We start from the raw sequence: 13987 nt of genomic DNA, 5'->3' as shown, positions 1-13987 counted from the left end.
CTATAAATAATCTAGCAGCTGTGAACATTCTATACATCTAACAAAGAAATACTTTTAATAGAGGACAGGGGAAATATCATAAATAATGAGGGTTGTTGTAAAAATTAATGTTTCTGCATTTTACAGTTCATCTGCAATGAATTATAGATTATATTTTAAAGCGTGTTCCGGACTTCCACCTCATAAAAACCATTGCCAGAATAACAGGCAAAGTATTCAGTTCCTCATTTTGTATCCCACTACCCTCTGGGTGGTCTGGCTTCTAGAGGTGGATGGTAAGAGAGGGGTGGGGTATTATAAAGCCTATTTACATGGGGGGGGGTATTATAAAGTCTATTTACACTCTTAGTCTTCTGCTTCTGGCAGTAAAGGTTCTCAGAACCTATGCCCAGATATCCTGGTCATAGACTCCTTTTGAAACACAAATGCTGCCTATATTTTCTTTGCTAAATTAGACTTTGAAAGCTGAAGTTATGCTTAAGGACATCTCCACCTGAGTGAAACACTCCAGGTTTCTGTATTAAATTATTTTCTATTTGGGAAACAGCACAAATCATGGAGTTTGGGAGGTGGGCCATGTTTTCCTTTGCTTTTGTGCTTTTCTTCTGATGAGAAGGTTCTGTATGCCTTTCCAAATACCTGAATACCACTGAGTAGGAGCCATGGGTACATGCAAAGAACATCAAGTTCTAAAGGTTTCAAAGCTACCAGATAAATATACTGCTACCAACATGTCTTTCATTCTACGTGTTCTCATGGAGTAGTGTACACAGAGTGTGCCTTGTGGGGTATGTATTGTGGTGGTCTGTGACCTGTACAGGATAAAAATAAGATCATCCCCTGTGGTTGGGAAGAGAGAAGAGGGAGAGACAGAGACAAAAAGAAGGATAGTTGGGGTGGGGAGCAGGAACATAGGAGGGTGGTGGGAACCTAGGTAAAAATAAATTTAAAAGGATGCGATTTTCCCCAAGTATCTGGGACTGAAAGCTTAAAGCACAAAGTCCTTATCCAGCTCAGTCTCTGAGCCTCAGTTTCCTCATGTAAAATGAGAGCTTTAGGTCCCATTGGATCCAAAATTTTAAAATTACCATCTATTTTACTTATTAGAAAATTTTCTATCGATATTTACACTCTGCTGTATTTAAAATGGAGAACCTATAAAGACCTATATATAGCACAGGGAACTCTACTCAATGTTATGTACAGCCTGGATGGGAAGGGAGTTTGGGGCAGAGCGGATACATGTATATGTATAGCTGAGTCCCTTCGCTCTTCACCAGAAGCTGTCACACAATCAGCTGTACTCTGATGTAAAGTAAAAAGTTTAAAAAGAAAAAAGAAAAATCCTTGGAGAGAACCAGGAGGCAAAATTAAAAAGTAAAGATATGAAGACTTGGAGATAGTGGCTGCTTAAATATCGTCCCCTCCCCCTCACTCCCCATGCCTGAGATATATCCAGCACCTGCTGTATCAGCCTCCCCTCCAGGCTCTGGCCACATAGAATATTCTCACCAGAGTGGCGCACGACAGCTACCAGAGGAGCTTTCTAAAGAGACACATCCCCTGGCTTGCACCTCCAGATACCAATTCCATAGCCAGAGAGGGGGCCAGGGCTCTCGTATTATTATAAATGTGGTTCTTGTATATGTCAATGGAGAACCACGTGGGAAATGAAGTCCTTGTACATTTAAGGCATCATTGGGATTTGACTAAATACAGATAGAAACTTGACTGTAAGCAACCTATTTGGGTGGCTTGTTTGGCTGAAGAAGACTTTAGATTCAAAGTCCACATCTCTTTCAAATGAATCCTTGGCATTTCAACAGCTCCCATACCTGGGCATCTCCCAGTACTTTACAAATACATACTGAACCTCATTCTAGGGCAGAGAATGTCACCACAGCCATCATGGGGTAGGGCAAAATCAGTTTAGAGGTGAACTCTCTCTCCTAGGGAAACCCTGTGTTAGGTGTGTGCCTGCGTGCTTTGTCGTCAGCATTTGAAGAGGCGTTAGAGTGACCTTCCATGCCTTTTACTAACCACAAACAAGAACATGCATACTCAACTGGAAAAAGGAGAGAAAGAGAAGCAACCCAACAAGTTAGTGTTAATCATACTACATTTTAGTGATCATCTTCCATAGTCAGGGTTAGTCATTCATTCAGGGAGATGCCTTCTAAAACCAGCTAAGACACATACATGTCATTTTCTCATGGCCTCAAACAGTAGGGATTATGCATGTTAAGATTTTGAGGATTTACTTTGCTTTTGGAAAGGAGAGAAGGGAATTTCTTAAAGAAGTATAATACACACAGAGAAGGATTTGTAAGTCATTAGGTTACAACTCATTGAGTTTTTACAAAGTGATTCAGATGTGTAACCACCTCCTGGATCAAGGTACAGTTTATTACCAGGAGCCTGGAAGTCTGTCTCTTCATGCTTCCTGGAATTACCTTCCAAGTAGCATGAGTTTTATGTCTATGGATACATGTATACCTGTGGCCAGTTCATGTTGATGTATGACAAAAACCATCACAATATTGTAAGGTAATTATGGCATCACCGACTCGATGGACATGAGTTTGAGTAAACTCCGGGAGTTGGTGATGGACAGGGAGGTCTGGTGTGCTGCAATTCATGGGGTTGCAAAGAGTCAGACACGAGTGAGCGACTGAACTGAACTGAACTGAACTGAATTATTCTCCAATTAAATTAATTTTTAAAAGCAAACAACAACAACAAAAAATGTGAACAGGGCTTCCCAGATAGCACTAGTGGTAGAGAACCTGCTTGCCAGTGCAGGAGATGCAGGTCTGAGCCCTGGGTTTGGAAGATCCCCAGGAGGAGGCCATGGCAACCCACTTGAGTATTCTTGCCTGGAGAATCACGTGGACAAAGGAGCCTGGCAGCCTACAGTCCATAGTGCTGCAAAGAGCTGGACACAACTGAAGTGACTGAACACGCACATTAACATGAGCAAATAGAACCCTACTGCATTTTAGGCTCTTTTTGCATCTGCTTTCTTTCAGCTGACAATTTCCTGTGAGAGTCATCCATACTGAAATATGTACTGTAATTTATTTTTTTTAATGTAGATAGTATTCTATTGTTTGATTATACCACAATTTATTTATCCATTTGACTCTACCTAAACATATGAGTTATTTCTATCATGAATAATGATGCTGTGAATATTCTTGTGCATTCCTTTTGATGCACGTATCTAACTTATATCTGCTGGATCTGTATCTAAAAGTAGTATAAAATGATTGTGGGGGCTCCATAGTTCTGGTTTGGTAGATAGTGTCAAATAGTTTTCCAAGACAGTTGCATCAGTTTACACTCCCACAAGCAGTATATGAGAGGTCTAGCTGCTCTGTATATTATATGTTCTCTTGAATAATTTCTGTGAGATTAGTTTTATTTCTTCTTTAAAAGTTCTAAAAAATCCACCAGTGAAGTTATCTGGGCCTGGAGGATTTTTCTTTGTTTGAGGAAAAATTTTAGTTACAGATTCAATTTATTAAGCAGATGTGGGAATGCTAAGATTTTCTACTTCTGTCCATTTTGGCACATTGCGTTTTCAAGAGATTTTTCTATTAACTCTAACATTTCAAACTACTGTCAGAAATATGGGGGTCACCTTTTATGCTTTCCTTCTCTCAAGAATTAAAGCCCTGTGTTGGTTGCTATCCAGTGGCTGCAGATAGTTATGTTACGCATTTTGTCCAGCTCTGATATACATTTATAACAATAGGGTGAGTCCAATACGAGATAAGAGATGTCTCCTTAGGTATTAACCTCTTTGCTGTCTCTCTCTCAGTTTCTGAGCCTCTTATCACATGCATGCATCCTTTTGTAACTAATAGATGCCTCACAGGGAGACTGCATATATACTTTGGGGCTCACATTTTTGTGACTGCCGTGGTACGCTTGCTATCCAATTTTTGTCTTCCCTACATAAGGCTGTCACAGGTTTCAGGAGATCACTTTTTCTTAGCATCTAAAGCTCCTATTATCAATAAATATAAGCAAATGCCCTGAGGGGATAAGACCATGATAAATTTAGCACTTACTGTGTGTGTTCATTCCTGTCTGAATCATGACCACGTATTTCTGGTCATCTTGGTTGATTTCCAGTACTTTCATACATCTTCTTTTTCCTTTGTTTTGTGCTTTAACTCAACTTATGGAATTATTCTCAGCAGAAGAGTTAGTCAGATACAAGTTACTGTCGATGCAAAAATCCCTCGCTTGCATTTTCATTGTAACTGTCTACCAGAACCATTTTTTTGGTTCTGGCCTGGAAGTTAAATCAAAATCAAATCAAGGGAAGAAATGGCATAACTGAGTTTTCCCAGCTTTGTCATCCTATTATTTTTGAATCGCCTCCTACATAATTTATACTGAGTTTCACCTATAATATAGTTCATTGATGCAAGCAATTTCAGTGCATTTTAGGCAAATAAATCTCCCCCGTGAAATATTCTTAGTTAATAACGAACACATAAAAAGTCAGAAGTACTTGCCAGAACCGTAAATTTTGAGTTAATTTTATAGCTCTTGAAGAGCAGGATGCTATTCTAGGCATAGACCCTGCATTGCCAGCCTCAGGGCCACAAGACACTTACTGTGGAATTAAATGGACTTTGCTAAGCATCATCAAATGTGGCTCTTGTGTTCCTTTCTTTCCTTGTTAGCAGCAGACCTGCACATGATTTCACAGGCTGCAAGTCAGAGGGAATATATTTTCTAGTCAGGGAAAGTAATTTAAACTCCAATATTATGAATCTGTACCAACTAATGTCAGCAGGAAAGTTAAAGATAAAACAGCTGAATTTACATATCTATTGTCACACCAAATCTTTTATTTTGCTTAAAGATTAAGATTCACAACTGATGTCAAGAGTGATAAGAGTTTTGCAAGTAAATTGGAAAAAAAAGAAACTAAAGCAGTTCAGAAAAACATATAAAAATGCAAGTGAACCTCCAGAAAGGAGAAACTTTTGATAGAAGATAGCAGAGTAGTATTCGAAATTAGAGGGAGTATAAAAGCAATAAGGGAAATGCTAAGTATTATTCTAGTACTTCATTTATAAAGAGGAAAGGAGGAAGAAAAATTCTAATTATTATAAGGTAGAGGTGACTTAAAAAATTGAATGGTAAATATTGGGTAGGCCAAAAGTTAGTAACTAAATAAATTACCAATAGCATTTCCCTGGCAAAATTCTCCCCAAATAAAACTGTATTCTGAAGCCTGAATTTCATGTATATTATTTGAACAAGGTTTTAGTTCACACACATAGACACTCACATGCACACCCCAAACAAGAATACATATATCTCACTAAAAAGTGTTGTGCAGTGGCTGGTTAAGCAAACTTTTTATTTTAGAATAATTAGAGATTTACAAAAAATGTTGCAAAGATAATGAGTTCCTATGTACACCTCACCTAGTTTCTCTTAAGGTTAACATCTTCCATTATCTATGATACATTTGTCAAAACTGAAACCAACACCGGTATGTTTGCTATTAACTAACTTCAAATTTATTTGATTCAGCAGTTTTCCACTAGTCTTCTTCTGTTCCAGGATGCCACGTTGCATTTAGACATCTTACCAGCTTATGCAGCTCTTGGCTCTGATGGTTTCTTAGTCTTTCCTTATTTTTGCATGACTTTGACAGTTTGGGGAAGTACTGGTCAGATGTTTTGTACAATGCCCCTTAACTTAGGGTTGGCTGATGCTTTCTCATGCTTAAACTTGGAGTTAAAGGGTTTGGGGAAGAAGACAACAGAGGTGGAGTACCCTTATCACATCATAGCAGAGTACATGATACAAATACGGCTTATCACAGGGAATGTTCACCTTGATTACTTGGTTAGGGAGTATTTGCCAGTTTACTTGCCATGTGTGTACACACACATACACACACAGTTGTTTTTTTTTTTTTTTCCTTTCCATACACTATTCTCTGGAAGCCAAACTCAAGAGAAATGATAGAGATTAGGCTCTACCTCCTTACAGGGGAAACAAATGTTTCCAAAATCTAGATTTTTAGAAATAAACATGAAAGAGCCAATAAAGGGACTTCCCCAGTGATCCAGTGGTTAAGAATCAGCCTGGCAGTGTAGAGGAAATGGGTTTGATCCCTGATCTGGGAAGATTCCACATGCTGTGGAGCAAATAAGTCCCTGCACCATAGCTAATGAGCCCACGAGCCGCAACTACTGAGCCCACGTGATGCAACTAGTGAAGCCCACATGCCTGAGAGCCCATGCTCTGCAACGAGAGAAGTGACCACAATGAGAAGCCTGGGCACTGCAGCAGAGAATAGCCCCCACTCACTGCAACTAGAGAAAGCCCATGAGCTGCAACAAAGATCCAGCACAACCATAAATAAATAGGCAAATTAAAACAAATACAAACTTTTACTCAGTGTTTTATAACAGTAAAACTAATATATAGTATATCTTATTATAGAACCCAACAGAATAAAAACTTACATACCATGGTTTCAACCTCAGGTGTGGGAAGTTAGTTTTCAGTTCTTGCTATCCAGTTGAATGACAAAGTTGGTGGCGCAGTCCTGAGATGGTAAAGATATGGGCATGCCCTTCTCGTTTTCATGGCAGATACCACTGATCAATCAAGACATCTTTTCTCATTTTATCCAGTATAGTTTTGGAATTCTTTCATTGTCAACTATGCTGGCAATAGATATATAAATAGAAGCCTAACAGCCTTTCTTCTTTTGTTTCTAACACTGAAGAACATAGTCACAAAATTTATCATCACACTTCAGCAAACATTGTAACATTGGCCAGTGGTCTTTCTTGAGGAGCTATAGTTGTGTAGCACATTCAGAGTTACCTGCATATCTCTATTTGTCCCTTCCTACACATTAACTCAGCAAAACTATGCTCTAATTCTCAGGAATCAACAAATGTAATCCTGCTTATTATCTATTTTTTATGCACTCAAAATTATTTTTTTAATATCTATTTCACTCAGTGACTTGTGTTAGATTCTGTGGGGGCCCTAGTTCCACTGAATAGCATTACTGCCCTCAAGGAGTTTATATGAGGAGACTTTGCATAAGTCAGGGAACACAGTGAAAAGTCTATATGAATGGGAGAACGCATTACAGGCATTGGGAAGATGGGGATCACCTTCCCCAGAGGAAGAAGCAGAGAAGGAGAGGATAGTTCCCCAAGGCAAGCCTGAGTTAATCCAGTCATTCTACAAAGTAGAGGCTAAGGATTATAGTACAAGAACAATAGCAACTATAATAATATGAATAATTACTTTTAATTCAACCTTTCTTTGTGCTAGATGAACAAAATTACAGACATGGTCTTTAACAGCTGTTCTGAGAGAATCATGAGAGGGTGCTAAAGAAACAGAGGAGTATCATCTAAAATGGGATTTATGGAAAAGAAAGGCAAAAACTTAAACGGACTTCCCGGAAGAGCGACTCCAGCCAAGTTTTTAAAGTTGAATAGGAGGTAGCCATCTGTATGGGGCCAAATCACCACCCCCAAAGAGAGAAGAGCTTGGAGGAAGACCCTAAAGCAAGAGAATCCATGGTGCATTACTGAAAAAGACTGGATGAGGTGAGGGGAAGGGCACAGTCCCAAAGGAAGATGGGGCTGGAGGGACTTTCCTGGTGGTCACTGGTTAAGAATCTGCCTTCCATTGCTGGGGATGTGGGTTCGATCCCTCGTCAGAGAACTAAGATCCCACGATCCACAAGGCAACTAAACACTCACTCTGCAACTGCTGAGCCTGTGCACTCTGGAGCCCATGTGCCACAACTAGAGAGAAGCCCGCACACTGCAACAAAGATTCCTGTGTGCCACAAGGTCTTATGCAGCCAAATAAAAATTTAATTAAATTTTTATTAAAAAAAAATTTTTTTAAAGATAGGCCTGGAGGATGGAGCAGTATATGGAAGGAAGAATGAAGACTTGAGCTTCATAGCATTTAACCTTGTCAGCTGACTATATAGTATAACATGACAACATTCAAAGTGAAGTTTACACCTGCCTGCCACATGCTCTGCTGGATTACGGGATTGCCTCCACCTTGCCCTTTCATGAGTTGCCCATCAGGATCACCCATTATCACATCTGCATGGACGAGTTTGTCAGAGGAAGAGTGAGCAGAACAGGGACCCTGATAGGCAAGAGGTGAGTCAGGGAAATCCCAATGGTGAGGAGTGTCATCCTATCAGATAAGTCTAAAGACACGGACCTCAACCCCAACTAGTGAAATGCCAAGTGGGGATATCTAAGTTGAAGAGTGAAGAGAAAAAGATCACCTACCAAGAAAAAAAATTAAAAATAAGTAAAAGTATTAGAACACTCTTCATCTAGCTCCTAAGCAATGGATATTTTCTTTTTGGGCTATGGTGGTAAGATGCCTAGGTCAGATGATAATTGAACAGCTGATGAATTCAAGACTTGATAGAGGAGTACAGAGAATTCAAGGGAGAGGAATTTAATTTCCCTAAGTCCAATGTTTTTTTCCTGAGGATGGTCTTGATCACTGCCTTCTGTACAATTTCATGAACCTCTATCCATAGTTCTTCAGGCACTCTGTCTATCAGATCTAATCCTTTGAATCTATTTGTCTCTTCCACTGTATAGTTGTAAGGGATTTGATTTAGGTCATACCTGAATGATCCAGTGGTTTTCTACTTTCTCCAATTTAAGTTTGAATTTTGAACTGTGGTGTTGGAGAAAACACTTGAGAGTCCCTTGGACAGCAAGGAGATCCAACCAGTCCATCCTAAAAGAAATCAGTCCTGAATATTCACTGGAAGGACTGATGCTGAAGCTGAAACTCTAATACTTTGGCCTGATGCGAAGAACTGACTCATTGGAGAAGATTCTGATGCTGGGAAAGATTGAAGGCGGGAGAAGAAGGGTACGACAGAGGATGAGATGGTTGGATGGCATCACTGACTCAATGCACATGATTTTGAGTAAATTCTGGGAGTTGGTGATGAACAAGGAGGCCTGGCATGCTGCAGTCCATGGGGTCACAAAGAGTCGGACACAACTGAGCAACTGAACTGAACTGAAGTCCAGTCTAGAAGATATTTATTTTAATCTTCTGTTTTTAACAAAGCTATCCTCTTATTATAAAGAGACTTTCAGAAAGAATACCCTGCAGAAGACGTTCTAATCCATGACATGAATAGAAATTCAGTTCTCAGACTTAAGCAATACTTATCCTGTTACTCACTCTAAAAATGAATTTTTCTCCTATGTCGATACACTATTGTCAGTGGCATTTCATACTGTGTAATTTACTTACAAATGTGTCTTAATATATAAAGACTAACAGTGATAATACAGACCAGTAAAAAACTGTGACGTATCACGTTATTTATGTTCTCTCTTTAGAAAATGAAAGATGATAAGAGGAATATCAAGTAATAACTTTGATTTTTTCTCAGGTCTAAATTTTTTCTTTATCATAACTGGTTTTTTTTTAAAATAGAAAATATTCATTCATAAAGACCATCCTTGTAAGTTGCAAAAAACCAAAATCCACTTTACACCCCTACTTGTAAACCCCTGTGTGCCTGTCCTGCCTGTCCCCCAGTCTTACACTTGTTTGCTGATAGCTGAGAAGGTGATCATTCTTTATCATGCAGATTTCTTGGCTGGGGAATGGCAGATGAGCTGCTAATTTGCTTGTTTTTAAGTCTATCTTCTGACTTGCTGATTGATTCCTACCGCAGATCATCAGTGGAAATAAACTGTTCTGATCCAGCTCTTAGTTTGTATTTTAATTAAGTTTTCGATCCAGCAACAAAAATCTCCAATAGGTAGAATTGCCCTTTCTCTCTACGGGTCTGCTCATCATTATGGGATTTAAGTTTACCCTGCTCTGTCCTTGCCTAACTTCCTGTCCAGGATTCTTTGAGGGCTCTTAGCAGACCCTAAGAAGAAGGAGAAGGCAATGGCAACCCACTCCAGGACTCTTGCCTGGAAAATCCCATGAACGGAGGAGCCTGGTAGGCTGCAGTCCATGGGGTCGCTAGGAGTCAGACAGGACTGAGCGGCTTCACTTTCACTTTTCACTTTCACGCATTGGAGAAGGAAATGGCAACCCACTCCAGTATTCTTGCCTGGAGAATCCCAGGGACGGGGGAGCCTGGTGGGCTGCCGTCTATGGGGTTGCACAGAGTTGGACACGACTGAAGCGACTTAGCAGCAGCAGCAGCAGACATCTATTCAGACCCATTTACTCTGTTGTGTCTTCATCCCCACATTGGACTGTGGGTCTGTGGACACAATCCTTATGTCTCCAGTGCTCTAGGCCAATGCCAGTTAGGTGGTAAATAAATATGGCACAGTGGTAAAGAAAATGCCTGCCAATGCGGGAGACCCAAGAGATGTGTGTTGGAGCCCTGGGTCAGAAAGATCCCCTGGAAAACAAAATGTAACCCAGTCTAGTATCCTTGCCTGAAAAATTCCTGTAGACACAGGAGCCTGGTGGGCTACAGTCCAGGAGGTCATGAAAGAGTTGGACACAACTGAGCATGACAGCAAATAGTTAAATGAATGAGCAGAAAGATAAATGGATGACTAAACACTAAAGAAAACTAAAATGATACTATTTATTAGGTATTTCTCTGTTTACAGACAAATCTTCCCTCACTTGAAAACCTGTGGGTGATCTTTAGACTTCTAGAATTATGTGGTGGGTGGAACATTTCCTACTAATGACACCGATGATGAATCCCATCCTCTCTGTTAGCACAGGGAAGTAGAAAGTTGCTGACTCTCCAGAAAGTAAAATTCACCTCTGTTGGCTTTAGATGCATATCCTTTCTTTTACTGTAAAAAAACCTTAGCACATATTCCTAAGAATTTGAATTTTATAGGGTAAAACGTAAAATTGTGTTTCTTAACCTTATACTGATACAAACACATACATGCACACAAACTCACCATCTCTTAAGTCTATTTAGAATTCAGCAAAACAAGAGAACGATGTCTTACTTCTCAGATAGGCAAAGAATAAAAGCTTAGGTAGTTCCAGAATAGGTGTGAGGATATTGGAAAATTGGCACTTCCATACGTTGTTAGCAAGAGTGTATTTTTATGTTTCACTTTTAAAGGACAGCTTGCCAATAATATCAAAATTGTAAAAGCACATGCCCTGCAAATTAAGAAACTTACATCCAGGAATGTAGTCTTCATAAACACTTGTATAACAATATGTACAGGAAATTTTATTGCAACTTTATTTCACATGGGAGATAAACCTCTTGTAAGTAAACTAATTGTTTATTATTGGTAGAAAAGGTCTATAAATTATGGTTTGTCCCTGCAGCTGTTAAAAATAATGAGAAGGATCTTTACTGATGTATCTCTTTACTGTAGAAATACATCAAGTGGGAAACAGTGTTACAAAATAATACATATATTATGATCCCCTTTGAGTTTAAAAAAGATAATTTGTGAGTTTGTGTGTGCAGGGTTGTATGTGTGTGTGTCTGTGATTGTGTGTGCTTAGAGCAATTCTACAAAGATATACAAGAAATAACTGACAGTGTCTACTTCAAGAAATAAAGCAGGCAGAAGTAAAGGCAACTTTTTCTTCAAATTTTACTTTTTAAAATTTTATATTTTGAAATTTCTAATGGATATGTTTACTTTTATGGGCTTCCCTGGTAGTTTAGCAATAAAGAATCTGCCTGCCAAGGTGGGAGACCTGGGTTCGATGCCTGGGTTTGGAAGATCCCCTGGAGGAAGAAATGGCAACCCAATCTAGTATTCTTGCCTGGGAAATCGCATGGACAGAGGAGCCTGGTGGGCTGCAGTCCATGGGGTTGCAAAGAAACATGACTTAATGACTAAACAACAGTTACTTTTATATTTTTTTAAATAAGTTAATAAAAAAGACTTGTGTCCAAAATAATACATGCAAAATAATTTTTATTATCTGGGGGTAGAGAGGTCTTCCTACAAACAAACAATAGAAACCCAGAACACACAAACCCAGAAACCATAAATCAAAAGATCAACAGATTTGACTACATTTATTTTTAAATTTTAACACCAAAGGGAAAAAATAAAAGGCATTGTCCAAGGCTGGGTCAGCAGTTTTTAGAGACGACACCAAGAGTAAGATTCATAAAAGGAAAAAAAATGATAAGTTGGTTTATATCAAGATTAAAAATTTCCTCTGTAAAAGACCCAATATAAAGGATGAAAAGACTAACTGTAGACTTGGAGAAAATATTTGCAAATTACATATTGGACAGAGATTATATCTAGAACGTATAAACAGCTCTCAAAACTCAATAGTTCAGTTCAGTTCCGTCGCTCAGTCATGTCCAACTCTGCGACCCCATGAACTGCAGCACACCAAGCCTCCTTGTCCATCATCAACTCCCGGAGTCTACCCAAATCCATGTCCATCGAGTTGGTGATGCCATCCAACCATCTCATCCTCTGTCATCCCCTTCTCCTCCTGCCCTCAATCTTTCCCAGCATAAGGGTCTTTTCAAATGAGTCAGCTCTTTGCATGAAGTGACCAAAGTATTGGAATTTCAGCTTCAACATCAGTCCTTCCAATGAACATGCAGGACTGATCTTTAGGATAGACTGGTTGGATCTCCTTGCAGTCCAAGGGACTCTCAAGAGTCTTCTCCAACACCACAGTTCAAAAGCATCAATTCTTCAGTGCTCAGCTTTCTTTACAGCCCAACTGTCACACCCACACATGACCACTGGAAAAACCATAGCCTTGACTAGACGGACCTTTGTTGGCAAAGTAATATCTTTGCTTTTCAATATGCTGTCTAGGTTGGTCATAACTTTCCTTCCAAGGAGTAAGCGTCTTTTAATTTCATGGCTGCAATCACCATCTGCAGTGATTTTGGAGCCCAGAAAAATAAAGTCAGCCACTGTTTCCCCTGTTTCCCCATCTACTTGCCATGAAGTGATGGGACCAGATGCCAGTTGTTTGTTTTTTTTTAAAGAAAGCAAATGACCCAATTAAATGAGCAGGTTTCTCACAGCCCTCTGCTAGCCCCACTGGTCTTCAAACCATCTCCCGGGTGTCAGATCCCAGGACTGGGGTACCCCGTGTGTGGTCCAGCTGCTCACTCCCCAGGAAGGATCTCTGAGCCTCTGTGGACCCGTCCTCTTCTCTGTCCCCTCCTAGGGTGGCAGGTCCTGATCGGATGGCTTCTCTTCCCTTCCTACTTGACTCCACAGGGGTCTCTCTTTAAAGCCTTGGTTGTATTAGGGTTTTTCTGACAGCCTTCAGTGTGTTTTCAATGAGAGTTGCTCCACATGAATGTGTATTTTTGAGGTGTTCATGAGGGGAGGTATTCGTGATCTCAGTGTCCTCTCTCTCCACCATCTCGATCTCCTCCTGAGTCTGTGCTCTTGCTTCAATTTCCCATTTCCTTTTCTCCCTCAGTTTCCTGCTCCTGAAAGCACTCCGCTAACAGATCACTTAGACAAGAATCCCCATCTCAGACTTAGCTGCTGCAGAACCACTGTAAGATAAATATGTGTTATTTCCATAACCCAAACATAATAACAACAAACCAGAAGCAATAAAACTTTGTCGAATCCATTTACATAGAGGCAATAAAACTAAGGCAATAAGCACTTGCTGGAAACTTCAGGGGTCAAACCACAAAGTCTAACTAAGTTTATGTGAGGTAAGAATACTGGAGTGGTTTGCCATTCCCTTCTCCAGTGGACCACATTGTGTCAGGCTCCAAAATCACTGCAGACTGTGACTGTAGCCAGGAAATTAAACGATGCTTGCTCCTTGGAAGGAAAGGAGCAAACCTAGACAGCGTATTCAAAAGCAGAGACATCACTTTGCTGACAAAGGTCTGTATAGTCAAAGCTATGGTTTTTTCCAGTAGTCATGTACAGATGTGAGAGTTTGACCATAAAGAGGGCTGAGCACCGAAGAATTGATGCTTTTAAATTGTGGT

This window comes from Oryx dammah, unplaced genomic scaffold, assembly GCF_014754425.2.
Source record: "Oryx dammah isolate SB20612 unplaced genomic scaffold, SCBI_Odam_1.1 HiC_scaffold_11164, whole genome shotgun sequence".
Lineage (NCBI taxonomy): Eukaryota > Metazoa > Chordata > Mammalia > Artiodactyla > Bovidae > Oryx > Oryx dammah.
The sequence above is the reverse complement of the archived record's forward strand: the minus strand, read 5'-3'. Positions refer to the sequence as shown.